General features: G+C 39.2%; 2 long non-coding RNA genes across 18 annotated transcripts in view; both read right to left on the minus strand.

Annotated features, from left to right (window-relative positions):
• Nucleotides 1-22,560, minus strand: part of LOC142405307 (uncharacterized) — a 234,846-nt gene that overhangs the window by 196,414 nt on the left and 15,872 nt on the right. The gene's annotated exons all lie outside the window — the stretch shown is intronic.
• LOC142405308 (uncharacterized) lies at nt 12,296-21,151 on the minus strand. 2 transcript variants are annotated; one of them, XR_012774138.1, is made up of 4 exons: nt 20,922-21,151; nt 14,885-15,033; nt 13,241-13,293; nt 12,296-13,143 (listed from the first exon to the last, which is right to left on the minus strand). It is a non-coding gene; the product is annotated as an uncharacterized LOC142405308 (long non-coding RNA). The 2 variants fall into 2 exon arrangements; XR_012774139.1 differs by lacking the exon at nt 20,922-21,151 and adding an exon at nt 20,479-20,894.

Genomic DNA, 22,560 nt, shown 5'->3' on the forward strand with positions numbered 1-22,560 from the left:
TATACATTTTCATTTTAATGCTGATCCCATTACGTAACAGTTCCTACAATGTGTTCCTAGAATCATCTGAGTAAGGAAAAATTTCAGTCTGTAGGATTTCAAAGGCTATCTAAATCCAAGCCTCCTGCAGCATAATTTCACTAATCCTACACCACCCCTGACAGATAGGCATCTTGTTGAGTCTTGCATATTCCAGTGATACTGGTTACAAAACAGCCCTTGGCAGCCTTTGCTATTGCATAATTGCTCCTACGAGGGCTGAGTTGACTTTGTAGAGTTTGAAACTTGGCAAATATCTTATCCTCTTTTTTGAGGAGTCACAAAAATAAAATCTAAATTTGGGATCCATTTTTCTTATAACTGAAACTTATTCTTACCAGCCATGAAAAAGCTAGGCTACCTTAGGTTGGTACTTAATATTTTGAACACATGGAAGATTTTTGCTGTGAAGTCGCTGTGTTCTTCCACTATACCTTTAGTTCTGAAAGCACGCTATTCTTTGCTCTTTTCTACTCCAGTCCTCCCTTCATAGCCTCTCCATACGAAAAGCAGATTCAGTGGTTGAACCCTCAACCTGACAATGAATTCAAAATTAGAAGGGACAAATTTGTCTATTCACATTTCTCATCACCAGAGTGCAAAGCTTTCTGATTATTCTTAAAATAAGGAGTTTCTCCCTCCTGCTGAAGTTTAAGGCTATTCATTATTGTTGTTTTCTTATTAAGCAGTAGGAATAATTGATTACAGTAATCCAGAGATATCCCTTTGAATGCTCACAGACATAATCAGGTCTATTTCATTACACATCTTTAGATTTCAGCATGCAGTGACAGCATCTATAACATTTTATTACCTCAGTGCATATGATCTCATTTTCTACTATCAAAGCAATAAACACTCCTCAGACTAGAAAGGGACAGTGCCATCCACAGCAACTTTCATACTACATGCCCTCATTCAGATTAAATGACAGGATACAACTGATGAGTGATTTGAATTAATAACACTCTCAGGGGGCAGAAGAAGCTACTGCCTCCTAGAACCTGTCTTCCTACTATGAAATATATTCCAGTTTTACCCATAACTTTAATAAGAGTTGTTTACTTGACTGCTGGAAACATTTGATTAGTGTTAGGAATGTTTAAATTCCAATGCTCATAGAAACTATTTTTACCCCTCTGGAATATTAAAAACACCCAAGGAAGGCTCAGCTGCTATTTGTAATTTGTAGACTGTGAGTGAATAAATATTTCAAAGTGTTTTGTTGGTGAACTTCAGTGAGCATCATTAAGAAGGAGCAATGGGTAAAGATACAAACAAAGATAGGCTATTGCTCTGAGCCAACACTTTTTTCTGCCCTTGAATACAGGGGAAAAGCCACGAACACATGGGGGGAAAAAAAAAAAAGCTTTTACCTTCACCATATACAACAGCCTTTGCTGATTCTTAGATCTTTCTTGTATGCTTCGTAATAACATGAGCTGTCAATGTTTGCTCTAATGCTTAGATCAGCTCTGCAAATATATGGTGAATTAGCAAGAATAATTTAAGGACATTTATCACAATAAATATCACATATACCCCCAAACTCCTGAATCTGTTTCAATGTCATGACATCTGGAAATGTAATTATTCAATGAAAAAAATGTTGAACTTATGCCCTGCTCCATCCTAAAGAAAATCAAACTTAAACTAAAGTTTAAGGTATTATTTTGATGATTTGGGTTTTTTCCTCCTTCATTTGATCAAATTCTTGGTCAAGGAGCTTACTTTCTAAGTTAAAAAGCAGCACAGAGCTTGCAAGCAGAAAACTATGTTAATATTTAACTTGGACTAGAAGAATTCCTCGTGTGTTGGTGGAATCAATGCACAGTGACTAGAAGAGTTGGTACAGACAATATATCTACCTGGAATAAGACCTTAGAAAGTTTGTTGTAGGGATCAGGCAGTGTACTGCAATTAAAATCTCTGCTTTTCCAGTTTAAGATAATACTTCTGGCAGCTGACAGAAATGAAGCATTTCTGGTAAATGCTTTTTACATGGTTTTTATTACTCACAAACATTTAAGAAGTTAATTTTCATTTGACAAGGCTGAATTTCTCTCTGCTGCTTGTCTACTTAATGCCCAGTGATGCTGTCATTCTAATGGTGCAAAACCTGTATAATAAGATGTCCATATAAATGTCAATTATATGTGAGGGAAACTGAAGCAGAAGAAAAAACGAAATGTTGGGACACTTTTTGAAGACTCTACAAGGTATTTATCAAATTCCACAGAGGTAGTGGGACCAGCATATTTTTGCAAAATGCATTCTTTAAAAACCTTCTCAGTCCTTGACCCAGTAACAAAATGAAAAGGTGGGAGATAAGCATTACCTGAAACCGTACCAAGATGATCCAGTTCTCTGTTCTATTTTCAGGCATCATGACCAACTCCCAAGTTATGGTACAAAGCTAAGTTTCATCCTGCTTTTTCATGGAAGTCAAATATGTTCCTGCTCTCAACAAAATCAATAAAGCTTTTATATTCATGGCAAGAAACAGAACTCTGCCCTACATCACCATGCTTCAACATACCTATCTATAAATAAACATCTAGCAAGCTGAAGAATTCAATTAAGTTTTCATTTCTCTCAGTCAACTGCAGATCACAGAGGAAGCTCCAATGACAGCAAAGACAGATGATGAAAACCCGATCAATTGCTATCACTTCAATTTAGATAAAAAGTCACTCACTTTTCAGCTCTGCTTGGTGCCCAGAAGAGATTAGATTAAAACTAAATCAAGAGGAAAAAAAATCTAAACAACAGCCAAAGAAAACCTTTTCCAGCTCTTGTAAGTGTCCTCAGTTAATCCTACCATGTAAAGTCAGGCTACCAGCAATGGCTAAAAGCAAATTCCAGAAGGCTTTTAAAAGTTATCAGTACTATCGAGCCTTCAGAGAAAACCAGCATGAAAAGTTAAACTACCTGTTTGCTAAAGTTGTCCCCCTCTGTACTGGATTTTGGACTATATTCGAGAACTTTCTAGAACATGATTGGGGCAAACATTAAATTCTTGCGTCTGCATTACCCACTATTGTGTACAGCCGTGCTGTGTGTGATTCCAAGAAGTTCCGATGTTATTCAATTGTTATAAAGTCACTGCAGAAATTTGCTAAGATCTGTCTATCACACCCTTACTTATTTCAATTTTGTGAAATGTAGATAAAGCACTGAAATGCAGGAACAGCAACCGATACTTTAATTTGTATTGGATAACCGTTTTGCAAGTGGTTTCATAAAGCAAAATACAAAGAACGTGAATTTAGCTCATCGTTACAAACAGAACACAAGTAAAGGGAGAAGACATCTATTTCACCACCACAATGCTGTCATCACATATAGGGCTCTCTAAACCAACAGAAGTAAAAAATCTTCACTTTATTTTAAAAAATCTATGCTTTATTTAAAAGCTGAGGAATTACATTTGGTTCATCCTACCAAATTCTGTGTACGGCAGCAGTTCAAATATGAATAGCATATCTCAGCAGGCAGAATTAGCACCAAAGGAAACATTTTAACGAGAACAATATTAATCCTAGATTTTATCTTTCTTCTGTCAACATTTGTCACTTAGCACAAATCATGCAGTCACTTAACACATTGTCTCGTGATGCCCAGCCCTGTGGCTGCAACACACATCAAGGCCATCTACCACAGCCTTGGCCCCCGCTTTGGCACCAAGCGTACTGCCAACGTGTGACCACGCACCCCACGGCAAGACCCCCTTAGAAATATATGTATCTCATCACATGACTGAATATATCCCTCTCACACAGCTGGGCTTACCAACCCCATCTTAGGATTTAATGTACACCCCACACATGAACAGAGCTGCACTAAGGACTGCTGCGAGGAGGGGGCTGCAGGCACTCGGGACAGGTTATACATTGGCACCCAGTACAGCTGAGGAGCCCTCGGAGAGTAAAGGGAGTACAGAGCGGAGCACAGACCGTGTCAACTATTCTGCTGGGCTATATCAGGACTGCTATCGCCACCTCCACATGATACGAATAATCCTTTGGCTTAAATTCTCTTTTCTAGCTGTCAACAATCAGCATAGAACAACATAAACAGAATTTTGCCATAACCAAAAAGGACCAAATTCTTTAAAATACCATAAAATATCCTTCTTCTTGGAAAAGTCTTGTGTAGTATGACTTGGCCAAATTACCTCCTAACGCCCCATGTTGGCTCAAAGCTGAGGGCACTAATGAAACTGTGAGACAGAAAAATTCGAATGCTTTTCTGCCTCTGCTGCTAAAATAAAACTGGTTTCCCTTCAAGCCTTCTATTATTTAACTCGTGCAGTGCCACCATCTTGGTCAGCTAGTTTTTTTGAGAGTAGGTAAAGAGAGACAGAGAGCAACAAGCATATCAGTAGAGAGACACCACACAACAAGTGTAAGTGCTGGCTGTGTACTTGCATATTTAGACAGAACAAAAACAGGACAGAAAATTACACTAGACCAAGCAAGCAAAACAGTGGTAGCCTAAAAATCCAGCAGGCAGAAAGAGGATACAAAGTTGAATGACAGAAGCCTTCACATCTCACGGAAGCCACGCACCGTCCAAACAATTCAGAGGTCCTAAAGCTGACCTGAGTATTGAGGCAGCACATTCAGAATCCCTCTTCCCTACTTAATGCTGGCTGAGCCCACTTTCATTAACCATTTGTCTCTCCAGTTCCATATAAACTGTTAATTAATATTAACATTGTTTAAAAGTTTTCTCCTGTTTGGACAATAAAGTCCAAATCTTAGCTCAGGACTGAGAAACTTTATGCAAGAAGTAAAAGGCTTGATTGCACAGTATCCAGGACTCCAATCCCTCTCCACACCATCATTTGTACACAGAAGTTATCTTGTCATGATGACCGTTGGACATTAGGTGGTCACACAAGCAAACAGTAGAGGAAGCCCAACAAATTTTTGAAGGATATCACTGGGAAGACTGGATAGATGCACAAACAGTGCTTTTAGTAGGGGATACCTTTGTCCTCACACAGTTTCATGTAACTCAGCCAACACCTCAATATTCCAAAGCTGTATACCGCTTGGTGTGATTCACAACAAAAGTTAGCTGGCTGACTTACACCATACTGGTGTAAAGGGATTGAAGTCAACCAGCTACAAATATGGACAAGCCTTAAATTTCACAACTGTACAGACACTTGCAAAAGCATTGTTTGGCTGTGAGGTTTTTGGTGGTGGTGGTGGTTTTCATATTCTTGTGCACATTATTAGTCAACTACAACAAGAACATAGAAATGGTACCATTAGTAGCATTTCTCCAATAAAGCAGGAAAAGGAGATGTGTAGGCCCAACAGTTAAATTTTCACTGAAGCACTTCATGCCAGAAAACATAAGTTTAGGAAACTGCTGTATTTTTTTTTCTTTTTTTTTTTTTCAGGAAACCATCTCTATTAAACAACATTTCTCACTAAAAAATGCAGGACTGGTTCTTCTGCTCCAGTTTTAGACATTAATTCCAAAAATTGCTGGCATTATGTTCTGACATTTACTTTAATTTTTATACTGTTATTATTGTTCCAACATCGATGCATAAAAGCACTGCACAGTGCCATGGCTACTAGAGAAAAGTGAGGAAACAATGAAAAAATAAAAATCAAAACACACATCAATACAAATACTCATTTGGAAATGAAATTATGAATTGTTATTTTGGAAAAATACAGTAACCCTACCCTCAAAGAAAAAGAGACACCCATCAATTATATTCTCATTGTTTTCATTCCAGAGGAAGACTGGAGAAATATTACTGTAACAAGAAACAGAAGAGCCAATATTTCCCACAAACAAAATTTATGATTTTACCCAACCCCATACCTGCCACATCCCATCTTCAAACTACATTTTCTCCCTTTCCTCTCCCCTCCTCTCCACAGACACATGGGAGGGATGAAACCTATCTGCAGACTTCACCTTAACCAACAGCTTCCATATTTATGAAGACCCAGAAGCTAATGTAATCTTATTGCTGAGATGACAGCTGTGTCTAAGCAGAGGAAACACAGGAAAAAAAGAGAGAAAAGGGATGAAACAAAACACCCGAAGTAGAAAGACTAGCTCAACAGTAGCTTTTTAGATCTTCCAAAAAGAGCAAATGAAGACAGAATATGGGCTGACTAAGCCTTGTCTAAACTAAGGCTGCTCAGAGGAGATGTGGTAGCAGACCTGTGAAGCCTTAGCTTTTTACAGCAGTGAAGCAAAGGGCACATACATCACAGTGTGATTTTGCATTATGAGGAACATCTACCACATAAAAACAGTTCCGCTTGGTTGTGCGATTATATGTGGAATTCTGGGATTTGTTCAGCTTTGCTATGAATTTACTGCTATATTATTTTTCAGAGACATTTCTTTTCCTAGATGCCCAGAGTCAGCATTTGATTGATTAGTGTGGTTTTTTCTGGCTTACCCACCAAGTTGATTTGAACAATTCATTTGTTAATATAGTGAAACACACGTTCAAGATTACAAATTGTTTAACAAGTCTTGATAAACAAGTCCCTTGGTGGTCTTGAAGTTTCTCAGAAGCAGATGGATGAGGTACAATTTTATAGATTCTCTTTCCTATTTGTGTAAAGCTGCTAAGGTCTGAAATAGGCTTTAGTGCAAACAAGGGGCATTGTCAGACAATAAAGAGACAATTGCCTGTGTTAGCACAACAATTAATTTATTTGCAGAGAACCACTCAGTCTATTTGTTACCAGAAATGTGCTAATTATTCCTACTAATTACATGCAAAACCTTCATTATCACCCATATGAGGAAGAGGACCCCTCAGGTTTCAGTGACAAATTAATTACTGTGTTTTCCTTCTGAATGTACTTCTAGACCATCCTTGTTATCTAAAAAATAAATTGGTTAGCAGGAAGCTTGTCTCTCAGAGACATTCTGCAAACTAAAAGCAAACACACAAATATCATATCAAGTTACTATTGCTATTTTTTCAGGCAGGTATATCCTGAAGCTCTCAGAACTACTATATTAATTTACAAGCTCTTAATCCTAATAAAATATACCATACACTGCTAAATTCCACTATGTAACTGCTTTCAGAGCCCTTTACACATCTATAAAGCAATGGATAAGACAGCAGGCATTGTTTTAAAAATATAGCAAATAAGCCCAATGGTAAACTACACAGTCTGTACAACACAGGTATCATTTCAGTGAATAAATATGATTTAAAATTCATAATAACTGAAGTGAAAAGGACAGCAAAGTGGCTGAATTACCCAGTCTTTCATTGTCACCATTCTAATTCAACACATAGGACACTTGCCACCAGGTCCTTGCAATGCATGTCAGGGGCAGGGGAAGTTTCATGCAGAAGGGTGAGGAAGAGAAGGCACGCAGGATCAAAGTCTTGGTTTGGAAGGTAGGAAACATGGTGAGCAAAGCGTTAGAGCACAATGCATCTGGCACAATGAATGGAGAGGCCGCAGTGAATTCTTGACACACAGGCAGATAAATCGACTATTTTTAAAAAATGTTTTTAAATCTCTTAAATTTTGCTTAGAACCCATTAGGTAAGTTTCAGCCATTCCTGTATGACACCTTGCCAAGAGCCTGCCTCTACTTCCATTAAGAGGTGCTCTGGAGTATAGTACCCACTGTCCATCCTGCTTATAGGTACTCAAGGCCTCCTCAATTTCTGTGTTTGGCACAGCAGAACATCAATACCTTAACAATTGAGAGTATCAGCAGCGTCCATTAATGGGCACATGAACATCATCATACAATTCCAGAACGTGGACTTCAACCACAACTTTAGCAGCACCAACACTACATTGTACAAAGCAACAGCTAAACCATGGCTGGATACAAATTGTGCAGTCTTGGCAATATGTCAGGGATGGGATAGAGCAGCTCAGACAGGGCTACTGAAAGGCTAGAAATACAGTTTCATAGTGAATCAGGTGATGATTAGCACCCACACAAAGTCATATTTCAACAGCCACGCCACCTTATGAAGATAAAGCAGGAGTGGAGGAGTGGATTCAGAATCTGGATGTCTACAAGACACAGCCCCACCTCTCCAGACCATCAGCACAGAAAGGCAATGCCCAAGAGCACTAAACCTAGCCTTAGAGACTAGTTCATCCATGACTCACTGGACCTATGCCCTTCCTTCACTTTAACCTGGGTATCACTTGTCATACAGCCCTCTCTACTACATAAAATGTAAGATATGTATCTTCATCTTTACTTGCATTTGTAGCCCATTCCTCAGACCCTCGTATCTATTTTGTACATCAAGAGACTGACTTATGCCCCTAATTCACCCATGACACCTCCCATGCTTACTTGTTTCTGTTTTTAAGAAACTGTGTTGGTGCTTTCTGCAATGTTCTCCTTCAGAGGCAGGAAACCCCCATAAATAACTATATGGCAACTTCATTATTCTTCAAGTCTACCTTCATCCTCTCCTTTCACTTGAGGCCTTCAAAAACCTCAGTAACAACAATGCTAATGATATGCTCAGCTTCCATATGCTGTACTACTGAATAGAGAGTTTCACTGCAGTTTCCATCCGTGTATCTTGGTTTGTCTCTTGTGTCAGAGGGTAAGTTCTCCAAATCAAGAGCCATCTCTTTGGTGTATTCCTGTAGTACTTAGCATGTCTGAAACACTACTTGACTATAATTAGTAATAATAGAAGTAGTAGTAGTAAAAGGAGGAGGAGGAAGCACAGTACAAGTTTTCCAAAGCAGAAATGCAGGGAAAGATTCAACATTCAGAGGCCAGGGAAGGATTCAACATTTGGAGTCCAATACTACTTTTGTCATTATTACAAAAAAAAATATTTAAAGGTTAATGGCAGACCAGCAGAGAAAACATGCCAACTGGCATGTAACCACAGCTGCACACACTTATAATTTTTATTTTAATCTTAGTCTATAATCCTAACTGAGGTTCTGGCATATATGCATTGTCTCTATTTGTGTCCTCTAGCTCAATACCCACCTCCATTCAAACAAATCAAAATGAAAACAAGTGGACAAAAAGGAGGAGTACTGTACTGCATCTGAGTGCAGTAGTTTTTTGTTTAAGTCAGAGACATTCATGTAAAAGTTAGAATGTGTATGGTTTTATTTCCCCAAAATAGTAACTCATAAAATTATGCCGAAAGCTCAGACCCCGCCATTAGCATAGCAGCTGCTTCGTTGATAGGGTATTAGTCCAGTCCATGAGGATAGTAAAACAAACTTTTTACATATGAAAAATTCTCTCCTCCAAATCCTAGCTTATTACCAGGTTTTCTGTTCCAAAGCACGGGAAGGTTTCCTTAGCATAAGCAAAAAATCCCATCCCTGAAATTTAGAACACACTTTTTTAACCAGTATATCACCCCGTATGACTGAAAACCTGAAAAGAGAACAGAATAATTAGCATTGCTTCTAGGCCTCTAACAAGTGGCCTCCAACCTATTGTACCCAAAAGTAGTTCACAACCAGAAAATGTAAAACTAACCCATGATCAATCCATTGAAAATTGGTCTCAACAAGCAAGAGTTTAGCAGCAGGATGCAAAAGCAGGACATAACTTATTTATGATAGACCTTTTTTCCATTTATTATAGCCAGGTTGCTCACCAGATTCTTTTACCTGTTTGTCAATAACAAGAGCAGCAGCATTTGACTGACTTTGAGAGATGGCTGGCAACAGGGAGGCCATGTGGCAAGGAGAATAGGAGGATTCTAAATTTGAGGGAAAAGTGATGGAGGAGGGGGAATTCATCTGAAAAATAGAAGTGCATAAAGAGATCTGCATGGCATCAAAAATTATTGAGAGCTGGAAGTGAAGGGGAAGAGAGAAAAGCCAGTGATTTCAGCCCATTTTTGCTATGACACAGAGGAGGAACAAGGCATTGCTTTCACAGTGAAACATTTGAGCAATAAAATCATGTCATGAGTTTGCCTAGAAGGCAAACCCTTTCAACATGGGCCGTAATATCTTCTAATTTGCCTGGACTGAATTATGAGGACATATTTTTGGCCTGGCCTATACCACAAAATATGAGTAGGATTAAGAGCATTCAAAGTGGCTGACAAGATGCTGAAGCAGAAGAGAACCTTCCCACAGAGACTAGAAAGTAGGGGTCAGCACTGGATTAGCTGACACATAGACTGCATCTTGTGTTCCAGTGGCTTAATCGCTTCACTTAAACCTATCAGCATGTAAAAGTAGCAATAGAAAAAAATTATAAACTCTTTGTCATAGCTGGAGACGGCAACTATGTGACAAAGAATGACTCTAATATTTCTTGCTTCTTTCCTGTGTATGAAGTTTTTAGAGATTACCTCCTCTCTTCTCATTTCTTCCCGTCTAATATTAAGATAAGAATTTCAGTAGTCTGAATTGGTACAATTATAACAGTTTAGTAGTAAGGGCAATTTTTTCAAATGTAGCAGCCTGGAGACTTATACATCTACAGCTATAAAGGATATGGATCCCCTCTTCCTGCTGATACCAACACTGACCTATTGAGTTCTCCAAGAGAAGAAGCAAATACTGAAGTTGGAAAGAACTGATCTAACTCAGAATTATAGTACTACTAGAGTTTATTTTATGAAACTCCATGTGCACTAAAATACCAAGTAATTTTAAACTCCTTTAAATTTGGCGGGGAGGGGGAAGTAGTTGTTGGGTATGGGATTTTTTTAGATCTACATTTTCCTTCAGGTTTTCACATGCTCCTGCATAAATATTTCCTGGCTCAATATTGTGTTTGCTCACACCACAGTTCTTCCACAGAGGCATTTGCTTCCTGCTGCAAAGAAGGGAGAGGGAGGCAGTGTACAGTCTAGCACCATTTATCCTTTTCAGACAAGGTTTGATTTAGAAACGAACCAGTCACAACTTGCTGGGTACCAGGAGCCAAATAAATTATTTTACTGTTTGACTGTCCACAGAATTCTAAAACAGTGAAAGTGGCAATTGGCTTGCTTCCTGTCATACTGGGACCTGGGTTGAACAACAAGTTCGTCTTGCACGAAAACGCTACTTTTCTGGAGTTGAAAGGCTTCTGGAACTGCTAGTTTTCAATTATTTTGTCTTGGACTGAGCACCTTAACTCCTCCCTGTTCTCTAGCACAGCAGCTAAAATGGAGCCATCCTGCTGGAGCCTGTACAGCCAGCAGCTTCCCTAGGGACCCCCACACCCTTCCCCTCACATTAATGAGTGGCTAACTAACAGAGTAAATAGAAATAAATTAGCAACTACCTTATCCTGGTAGATGTCAAGGAAGAAGAGAATCCCAAAGAGGAATTTAAACAGGGAAAAAGAGGTATGAGCTTTACAGTTCAGCATAAGAAAGAGCACTTGTATAAGATACTGCATATAAGAAAATAAGAAAATGGTTTTAAACAGAATAGAAAGTAAGTCTCCAAGGCTCACACCGCTAATGGAATTGAGAGGAGGGATGAAAAATGTTAGTATTATCTCTGGCTCAGGAAGTCCCAAAGCCATGATTCAGTAGAAGGTAGGAGAGTACACCAAGAAAGGATCACTACATGCTTGACATTTTCTTATACGCTCCCCCAGGCTGCTGTCAGAAACAGGATACTCGGCTAGACAGATGTTTAGTCTGATCCTGTATGACTGTTCTTACTTTGTGATAGTAAGACACAAATGTGGATGGGAAGAAAGTTATGTGCAACTCGGGGGGATCACATGAAACTTGAAGTTGATGCAGGCATAGCAGCCAACAGCAAGGGGATTCAAACTGAGGGGTGTCAACTCTGGGCAAATTCCAATCACTATGGACTTCACCCCTGGGAGAAGTTCATACTGCTCAAAATCCTTCTCATGTATTTCAGGACTTGTCTTTAGGACATGGGGCACCTTTGTAGTCAAACCACTTCCCCTACCCTCCTGTGGTCCTTCAGTTAAATATTTCATTCTTTCCAAAAAAAAAAAAAGTTTCTTTCTTTTCTGTCAGTGAATTAATATCTGTCATCATGCTACTGCCAATGTGGACATTTTCTGCACTGCATTTTCTAGGTCTTTGCAAGAAAACAAGTCTTCCCAGTGCCACCAGTCCTTCTCATATGCAAGTCAAAACATATTCACTAAGTACAGTGTCCATTATCCCTCCAGCAGGCGTTTTGGAGCAAAACCAGATATGCAGAGATATTTTGCAATATAACAATGTCATGACGTCAACCATAATTTCTAAGTTGTATATAGATGCCCCAAATCATCATAGTTCAAACACAGCTGGAACAACGGGTCAGGAAGGGTTTTATTTCCTACTTTAGTATAGACTACAGTGAAATGAGGAGCAACAGTCACAAGAAATTTTCTTTCAGCACGGCCATCAGAAAGACTACCTTTTCTTGCTCCTAGCCATTTTAATTCATGCTCTTGTTACAGTCAGGCAGGCTTGCTAAAGAAACTGTATATAGAAAATGTTATACAACAGTTGCAGCAAGTAGCCTATACAGCAGCTTATTTGCTGTGACAAATTGCACAGAGCATGCCACACACCAATACTCGATATTCTCTTCTGGGTCACTGAATTGATTCTGGTTCAAATTCCAGACAAACCATTTCATATGCAAAGCCATTAAAGGACTAGAACTATTTCCTGTTGCTAGCTCAGGCTAGCCTCTACTCTAGGAGCTAGGGTAGTCTGCAAGGCAATATACAACATGGACGCAAGCCCACTCGGACATTTCTTGGATTACTATCTAGCCACTATAATGTTATATAAAAGGGAGCTGCACCATCTTTCTCCCAGCGGTAGCTGCTGTCACTGCATTTTATGAGGAGATGAAGCTGTCCACGGATATTGTGTGCTGCGGGAACATTTACCAGATCAGCTCTCCCAGGTAATTCTGATCCCAGAACATCTGCTTCCTGGATCCCAGCCAAGCTTAAAGAGCAGGGCAACGAGCTCTGCTGAAACAGGGCTGTTTTGGACCTCAGCTGCAACGGCATGCCAGGCACCATGGAACGATAAAGTTGCTCACGGAGCTTAGGTGTCTCCAGGGCTAGACTGCAGTGAAGAAGGCACTCTTACAGTCACAGTTTTGGACTTAAATAGCTCACTCTTCCAATCTCATTCTAGGTAAAAAAAGGGGAGACTTCAGTGATCTCTTTCTCTCAGCAGTATTGTACCCTGTACACATTTATTCCTCAACTGATTCAGAAAATTACTTACTGGTTGTGTGCAGCACAGCCTGATCCCTAAGGTGAGTCTTCAGGATAGAAATGCTGTATAAATAATATATGAAATAGTTATAACAGAATGATTTTCACTATGGAGGTATTCACCTCACTTCATTTCAGCCATCTTTTAAAAACAGTATTTTCTTAATTAATTATCTAGGGTCTCTTTCATAATGGGAGGGTGATTTGGTCACAGTACCAGCTTAAGCAGCAACTTCAACAAGGTCAGACCTGCCACTTAAAGAATAAATGTACTCACGAACAAAGTTCAAAACAGATGGGACAACTGGCCAGAGAGCAACACTTTCTCTCTGTTCTGACAACAGATGAAGCAGCATAGACAACTAGCTCTAAATTAGAGAGCAACCTCCATGTGTTTATGTTATGACAGTCAATGTCATCTTGTACCAGAGGAAACAGGATACATGCAGAAGGATTTACTTAAAGCTAATGCACTTTAAAATACAGTGATATTACATTTTTAGTTAGCATCTATAAACTTTTTCTGCTCTGGGATTGTTGCAGAGTTGAGACTTGTGCAACAGGCCAGGTACACCAGATAAGATTTACATTTTACCATGAAAGAGAAAAAGAGAAGTTCTCAAAACAGCAACAGAGTTGTTTAATCTCCCTTACCCTACACTATCCATCAGAGTAACACTAGTTGTTATTGCTAAGTAAAAATATATGTGCATCTACGTAAAGAGAGATAGAGATGGATATTCTGTTAATTTAAAGGAAGGTTAAAGACCTTTAATCAATCTTTACATATTAAGGAACATCTAATAAATCTTTACAAATTATCATTTGTATCATAACACCCATTCCAGTCATAACATTGTGCTCTTATGGAAGACCACAATTAATCTGCTACCTCCCCAACTAATATTTCAGTGACTTTAGAATTATTTAAGACCCCTTCCAGATCAATAGCCCCCATGACTGAACCTGTGTTTCAACAAGAAAAACTTTACTGGGGGGAAAAAAAAGGTAATTTCTGTTCAATCTGTAATGCTTATCAGTGATACTGAGCAGCAACTTTTTTGCTGCTGTCTGACAGCAGATGAGAAATTACTTTCTAATTAAATGGAAAAGTAGCATATATATGAGGTAAGAGCCAGCTTCTGAGTGTGGAAGTAGTATCATTTTCTCATTTTGCAGGGTAAGTCTGCCCTGCTTCCTCAAAAGAAGACATAGTAAAGGAAAATGTGACCTTGGAAAGATTTGCTACGTATGGCATACAAAAACTGTTATTCCCAAGACTCCACAGCCCCTAAGTGTTTCAAAAACAGGCACAGAAGAATGAAAAACCAGACGGGTGACAATGATGGCATCAGCAAAATACCTTATGCCTCACTCAAGTATTTTATATTCAAGGCACAAGTTACAACTCATATATGTCATTAAATCTACCTAATTTATAGCAGAATCCATTGCCTCTTTGTATTTCAAGGGAATAGAAATACACAAGATATTGTGGACAAAACTGGTATTTCTTGCGGGAATAAAATCCAAACAGAAAAAGAGAGAGAGAGAGACTTAGGCTTAATCTTCCTTATTATTTGATAAGAAGCATTTTCTAAGTAAAGGTACAAGTCATTTGTGGTTCTGATCACTCCAGTACACTGTTCCATACCTAAGAGTGGAAAATGTTTCAAATATTTAACAAATCAGGGCTAATTATATAGAATAATTGAATCCTTAATATAAAGCCTGAGAGACTTTATTCTTCTAACGTTGCTTGCTGCTGATGTGAATACCATGAGAAGAGATAAAGCCACAGACCTGTTAATACAAAGAAGACAGTAAAAAATTACTTTCAGTTTTGAGAAAAACACTAGGCTCTGGATATAAGTTAATTATTAAAGTTCAATTCCCTTTTTTTCCCCAAAAAAAGTTATTTTAATTACTGCTTTTTTTATGCCAAGTGTCTCTTTTACTTAAGAGAAGAAATGACTTTCTATTTGAAGCAATGCCTACTAGAAATAAGAGTTACTCAAGGGCAGTGTTTTATTGATAAAGCCTTTTTCTTTATAATCATCATATGTCATAACATTTCACAGGATTCATGAGGTTCATATGTTTTCAAAGGCAGAAACAACTGGAAGTTCTGATCTGGAGCTAACAAAAACCCCCACAGCACTGTCTAGAGTTGGTGTAATTTTTGCATTTTAAACCCTAGCTATAATAAAAGACAGGGCTTCATAAAAGTAGGAAAGGTTATTTGGTACCGTAAGAGCTACCATTTTTAAACTGTTATGAGTATTTGCATACATTTACATGCACTGAAAGCACAGCCATTCAGAACAAACAAGGTTCATTATGAAGACAAACATGCAGAGTATGACTGAGTGACAATCTACACAATGGCTGATTTAAACTTTATCAGTCTCCTCCATTCACCGACCATTTTTCTGACGAGGAGGAACAGCTAAGGACGCCTTACATCTCTTTGGCCACTTTTTATTTTTGATAAACCCTGGGGCTGCCTCTGTTAAGGTGAGAGAATACACTAAGCAGTCTGTTCAGTCTGTTGAAACCTCCTATATGGTCTCTGACTTCTAACAGGCAACCTTAAAGGAATCTCTCTCAAGTAGTGGAATAGGTAGGAAAACTGGTTTAGCAAAAAGACATACACAGTTCCCTTCAACAGTTCAACTTTAAGGCATGTCTGCATGCATTCCTACTGCCTGTGACAATAGTAACACTTCCTTTCAGCCTAATAGGTCCTGAGCCCCATCCTTTGTCTGCTGATTAACTGCTCTATTCATTGACCAGACCACTAATTGCATGCTCCTTATAGTTACCCTACATTACTGTAAGAATTAATGAGACACAATTACAGCTCCCAGAAATCTCAGGCCTAGCCAACTGCAAAGCACTCCAACTGAATAAGAACTCCCCAAGAATAAAGAGAAAAATTCAGCCCATTGTTCACAGGAAGCAGAATGTTTTTTGTTAAAAAATTGTATTTATTTGAAGCTGTTTCATAATTAGGCCCTGGAGAAAAAAAAAGGAGAGAATAGAGAAAGAACTTGGGAACCAGCATTCACTGAGAAATCACAGTGGATGCAAAGAGACACACAGACAGTTCAGATATGAGGAAAAAAACATAAGGGATGGAGTGCATGAAAAATTAGTGCTATGAATACTACAAACATCTATAACCAATCGGCTGTTTAAACAGAGCATGTCCCACTGTATGGGAATTACCACTAATGCAATCTTATATTTGACTAATATAGCTTCAATCTCGAACAATTTAAAATAAGCATATGGCATGCTTCTGCACTCATGTCTCTTCTATGAGATGGAGGAAGAGGAATTTAATTTCCCACTCCCGGAATTTAATATGCATTAGAAGTCAGTGTCATTAGCCATGAAAGTCAAAAGGGAGGACAGAAAATGAGGTTTTTGAAAATCAGCCATATTGAAAACTGCACTCACATTTAATCTGTGTAATCAACAGCCACAGCTATTCAAAGTCTTAGTGACTACAATCACTACCTATTAGCCTGTAAGTAGTTCAAAGGCTATTATTCTCACTTGAACAATTTTCCAGTACACAAGAGACAGCATTAAGTTAATGAAGTTAATATGCAAAGTCAATATTCTTTGTTATGAAGTCATCTTCTTCCATTGGTTCATCTTCAACATATTTTCGCCATATAAATTTGATTTACATTACATGTATAGTTTGACAAAGCCACTGGTGCTTAAAATAGAGCTTGAAATGCAGCACTATATAGTCCTGGTAACCATTTTCCAGGATACAATTTATAGCAGCCCCTGAGACCCCAAACTAAGAATGTCATAGACTGGCACTGCTACATTCCAGAATCAACATCTTTGGACAGAGACAACATTTTTTGTACAACTCTACAGGGATTCTCAATAATTGCACCTAACTGCGGTAATAGTTTAAATTCATGGAAAATGGATGTTTTTCTGATGCTATCGCTCACTGATATCACAGCAGAACGCTTTCCTGCATGAAGTAGACAGTTACCACCGTGCGGTGCTGAATCCCAAGCAGGAAACAAGGCACGAATATGGATCAGAGACCTTTGTGTTCAGTGTATAATAAGTCCAATATCCCTGTCATAGAACAGCAATCATTAACTCAGGAATCTTTTGTTAAATGGCCCCTGTGGCTGGACTGGTAACAGCAGGGATTGAATTTGCAATTTCTGTATCTCAAAATATCTCCCTTTTATGATTATGATCGCATCCAATGCCATAGTTATATCTCTACTTACCATCCTCAAGACTAGATTCATCTGTCAGGGAGACTGCAAACCTACAAATTCATGCATTTCCAAAGTAAGTCTCTAGGACTTGAAGTGAAAATACCGATTTCTATTAACCTTGGCTGATTAAACAGCCTCAGTGCAGGACCACAGAGCTTACACATGCAGCTTTGGCTCTGGCAGTATTATTTGAAACGGGCTTTCCGCATCTCTTGAAAAAACCTTTGCGGAAAAAGGAAACCTTTGTCTCAAATAAAACATCACCTAGCTCATTCAAGCTATTCCTGTTTCAAGCCCTAAAATAGAACAAATCCAAATTCCTGCAGAGTGTGATGTGAAATTATTTCTGCTAGTGCAAATAATGTATTCTGGTATCTGGTCCAGCCTTAATTTCTGATGTTATGAAATAACTTGAACAAATACAAAATATGCATACATTTGAGGCTAGCTGTAATTTCTAGTTAGGGTCTCTCTCTGCATATGAGAAAAGGGAGTCCTTCCTGCAGACAAACACTAAGAGCCCACTCTTTAGGTCATCAATTCCAACTAAGGTAGACTATCTAAATGAAAGATAATTAGATGCATACAGGAACTGCATCTTAAGAGACAAGGGAAGGCTTCTAGTCATAATCTGAGTTCACTCACACCATTTCTACTCCCCTGTTCCACTACCAATTTCTTTAGATCTACTTGTGATTTATGGTGCTGCATGTAGGATCAGCAAAGGACAATCCTGATCCATCAAGTGCTTCCACCTGCTTATTTTTTCTGGAACTGATTTACCCAAGGTAGCTTCCACTTTTGTACTTCTCATCCTTTAGTTTGTGTATTGCACATCACAGGTTTCACTGCTAGGGATTTTCATTCCTTCCTTTTCATTGTTATATCTGCATCCAGCCTCCTTTCTTCCTGCAAGTAGTTCAGTTAAACAATGGTTATGCCTATACTGTCTCCTAAGTGTGGCCCCAAAACTATCTTCAAGACTAGAACCACTAACAGGACAGATGCTAAGCATGAAAATTCATGCATTGCCAGGCATTATTCATGCAACTTTCAGCTGTAAGACAACGCTGTAGACAGAAGACGAACAGGAGACAGAGATCAGATACTATTCTTAGAGTTGCTCTAGAGGTCGTTCTTCAGAGCAACGTAAGCATAGGCTATGATATATCATCTCTGTGTGCAGTGATAAACTTGCATACGAGTCCCTATAGGATGAGGCCTACAGTTGATTTACACTAGAAAGGTTAATATAGAAATTATACTAACAAGACTCCTCTTCCCAAGCAACTTATACCTATCCCTCAAGAGAAGTAAAATGCACAGGTAAAAGAACTTCTTACACAGCTTCTGCACTAGGGTTTTTGCTGGCATAGCTATGTCAGCAAAAAAATCATATTCTTCCCTGACAGGCCTCCTTGATAACACTTTTAAGTGCAAACCAGGTGTCAGTATTTCAGTTATGACAGAAAAAGAGTTCTACACTAGTCATGAGCTGAATATGTAGCCTTTCATGACCTGGAAAAGCCCTTGCTTCCAAGGAGGTCAAATCCCATGACCATGTTTTCCACCAGCATAATCTCTCATGAGCACTGATTAATACAGTACTAATATGGTACTGTATTAACACATATAGAGTAGGTGAAAATATATCAGTCGACAAGCCACTTATATTCTGCATTCCCATGTAAAAAATGTTTATTTACACTACATTAAAGCTAGAAAAAATCCAGTGCATGGGAGGCACCAACACATCTATGTAAAAATGTGCTGTGATTTTTAGATTAGGCTAAAAATAATTTTAAATCTATTAATGTCTGGACATTTCAGTTGGTTGCATTTGGCATTCAGAAAGATTTAGATGATTCTAACAAGAGATTCTATAGAGCGAGTTCCCAGATGCATCTGATCATGAAACAAGATGACTAAGTACAAACATCTTTAGTTTTAATCAGCATCATTAAGTAGAAAGTTAACAATACTGGTTTAAGAGCAGCTAGATAGCTTTTTGTTGTGGTTTAACTCCAGCCAGCAACTAAGCACCACACAGCCACTCACTCACTCCTCCCTGGTGGGATGGGGGAGAGAATCTGAAGAGTAAAAGTGAGAAAACTTGTGGGTTGAGATAAAGAGAGTTTAATAAGTAAGGGAAAAGCCACATGCGCAAGCAAAGCAAAACAAGGAATTCATTCACTCCTTCCCATGGGCAGGCAGGTGTTCAGCCATCTCCAGGAAAGCAGGGCTCCATCATGCATAATGGTGACTTGGGAACACAAACGCCATCACTCCGAACGTCCCCGCCTTCTTTCTTCTTCCCCCAGCTGTATATGCTGAGCATGCCGTCATATGGTATGGAATAGCCCTTTGGTCAGTTGGGGTCAGCTGTCCCAGCCGTGTCCCCTCCCAGCTTCTTGTGCACCTGGCAGAGCATGGGAAGCTGAAAAGTCCTTGATTTAGTATAAGCACTGCTTAGCAACAACTAAAACATCCCTGTGTTATCAACCCTGTTTTCAGCACAAATCCAAAACATAGCCCCATACTAGCTACTATAAAGAAAATTAACTCTATCCCAGCCAAAACCAGCACACTTTTAAATACAAGGTTCATAATTAAATACATAGGCCTAGCATATGGCATTAGGCAACAACCCCACAGCTGAAGAGAAGACTGGAAGAAGCCATGCTGCTACTGGCAGAGTTGCAGGGTGTCCCTCAAGGATCACCAACATTGTACCTGTTCCTGACCTGGTTTACCATATTCTCATTGTCTCCACTTCAGTTGCTCTCTGATCCTATGAGATTATTTATGGAATATGTTTATGCCTTGCACTGATGTGTCAATAGATACAGCCCTTTGAAAGCACCCCTCTCTGAGGGGGAGTGCAAGGGCCATGGTCCACCTGGGGTGTTCCTCAGTACAAGTGATGATGCCCTGTGATAAAAATCAGCACGAATAAAACAAAAGGTTTCTAACTACTTACACGTGGAACACTCATGGCCATCGATTAGCCAAGCAGCATGACTCTCTGAGCGACAAGAAACAGTCAATCACATTAATTTCTTTAATTAATTAATGTCCCTTTATTGAATATACAGAAAGAAAACAAGTTTCACAAGAAAAAGCAGTCTGTGATATCTAAGCACTTAAATCACTACTGCAAACTGTATCCTACTCCTAAAACTTTTTTTTTTTACTATTTTAGCATTCTTTATAATCCACTAAGATGACTCATAGCCAGAACTGTGGCAAAACTGGGATTGTATTAAAACTGTTCATATACCACTAGCTGAGAAAAACACTGGTATTAGTCCAGAAACCAATTTACTCTCATAAATCAGCTTTATTCTTGCAAACAACACTGAAGGGAAACAATTTTGCAATAAGGCAACAGCAACACAGAGCACATGCCCCTTCCATACTCACCTTATTCACTGCCCTTCCAACACTCTTTCTTTGATCCATTTAGCTGCACCATCCAAAAATCCTGTCACCCTGGCCACCAGTCCTTGATTTCCTCTTTCCTGTGTGGTTGGTGGCCTATACACCCTCAGCATCATGTGCTCTTAGGCTTTCCCTGTCAAAGTCCATAAGCCACACAGATAAGACAACGCTGTCATCCCACTGAGGGGCTGGAAACCACTCCCTGCATTCTTCTTCCCCCAGTATAACTTTACTCACCTTTTAAAAAAGGAGTGTGGTACAATACCAACTGTGTTGGAAGAATCAGGACCCCCCGCCTCCACTTGCTCACCCTTTCCCTGCCCCTCCTAGGCCTAGAAGCTTTCTCTTTCCCTCACCAGCCCCCCTAGAGCAGCTTGCCTAGCTCATCATTTGGGCAGCAGCAGAAGCCAACATCGGTATGTTATGTGATTTCTTCCAGTCACTTTCATCTACTCGGACAGAGGGCAAGGAATCCCTCTTGATGATGACCACTGTGGTCCTGAGGAAAACTTGGTTCATGATCACATGAAAAAAGATGCACTGCGATTGAAGGATGGTAGGTTTTACAGAGCATTCTTTAACACTACAGTCCTTGTTTATGTCTGTTTTCATTCCTTTCCACTTCTGCTATGCTTTAAGGAAAATTGTACTGTGGAAGTTAAAAGTCTAGTATGGGAAGAAAGCGTTAGGCTTTCATTGTGCACTTCAGTTACAGATAACCTGTGTAGTGAACTAAAGAATGGAGAAGTCAGATCATACACAGCCAGAGGAAAGATTGATTTATGCCCTGTTTTACTATTACTAGTTTCAGAAGAGCAACCGGCAGAGTCATTTCAGTGACAAAAGCATTAGACTGACATAAGCTTTTGCATTATTTAACTACCTGTGGTGCGTACCCCTAGCCCTGCCCTTTTTGTCAGTCAAACAAAGTAGAATTTGACTAATATGCAACTTGCATATTGGGCATGCATTGGTCAAAAAACAGACTGAGTGGACAAAATAGTCAAATCCCTGTCAATTTTGAGCCTTAATGATTCCTTTTATAGCATCTTTACACGGTAGCTAGCTCTATTAATACCAGAGGTCTTATGTTTCATACGTGCCAATGTGAGAGGGAAGCTAGTCACTGGAAGTTAAGTGTGCTAGTGCCTTTATTAGGTACACAAAGTGTAAGAGTGGAAAGAGCTGAAAAGGAACAGACAGTCCAAAGAAATACTAGGAAGAAACATATCCCAAAACAGAAGCATAATTAAGCATCCAAATTGCCAATTAACAGTAAATAGCCAACGAGGAACATGTACGGAAGAATGCAGGGATGTGTGGAGAATTAAGGGGCTATACTGCAACTAAGCTTTATTCATGGAGAATTCCAAAGTATTTAGGCTCCTAAATCCTCCTTAGGAACTTAAACTCCCACTCAGTTCTACAGGAAATTAGCCACCTCCACACCTCTTAGGATTCGGGCTCGAGGATCGCTACCATAAGGCACCAGTGTACATGCCTCTCTGGTGCCTGTCTCGCTGTATTAGGCAACCAGAGGAATATTACGAAGAAACTCTTGATGCACCAGTGACTCAGAACAAAACTCCCACTCTACCATAAATACATTTAATGTCGTACA

The sequence above is a fragment of the Mycteria americana genome, chromosome 2 (assembly GCF_035582795.1).
Source record: "Mycteria americana isolate JAX WOST 10 ecotype Jacksonville Zoo and Gardens chromosome 2, USCA_MyAme_1.0, whole genome shotgun sequence".
NCBI lineage: Eukaryota > Metazoa > Chordata > Aves > Ciconiiformes > Ciconiidae > Mycteria > Mycteria americana.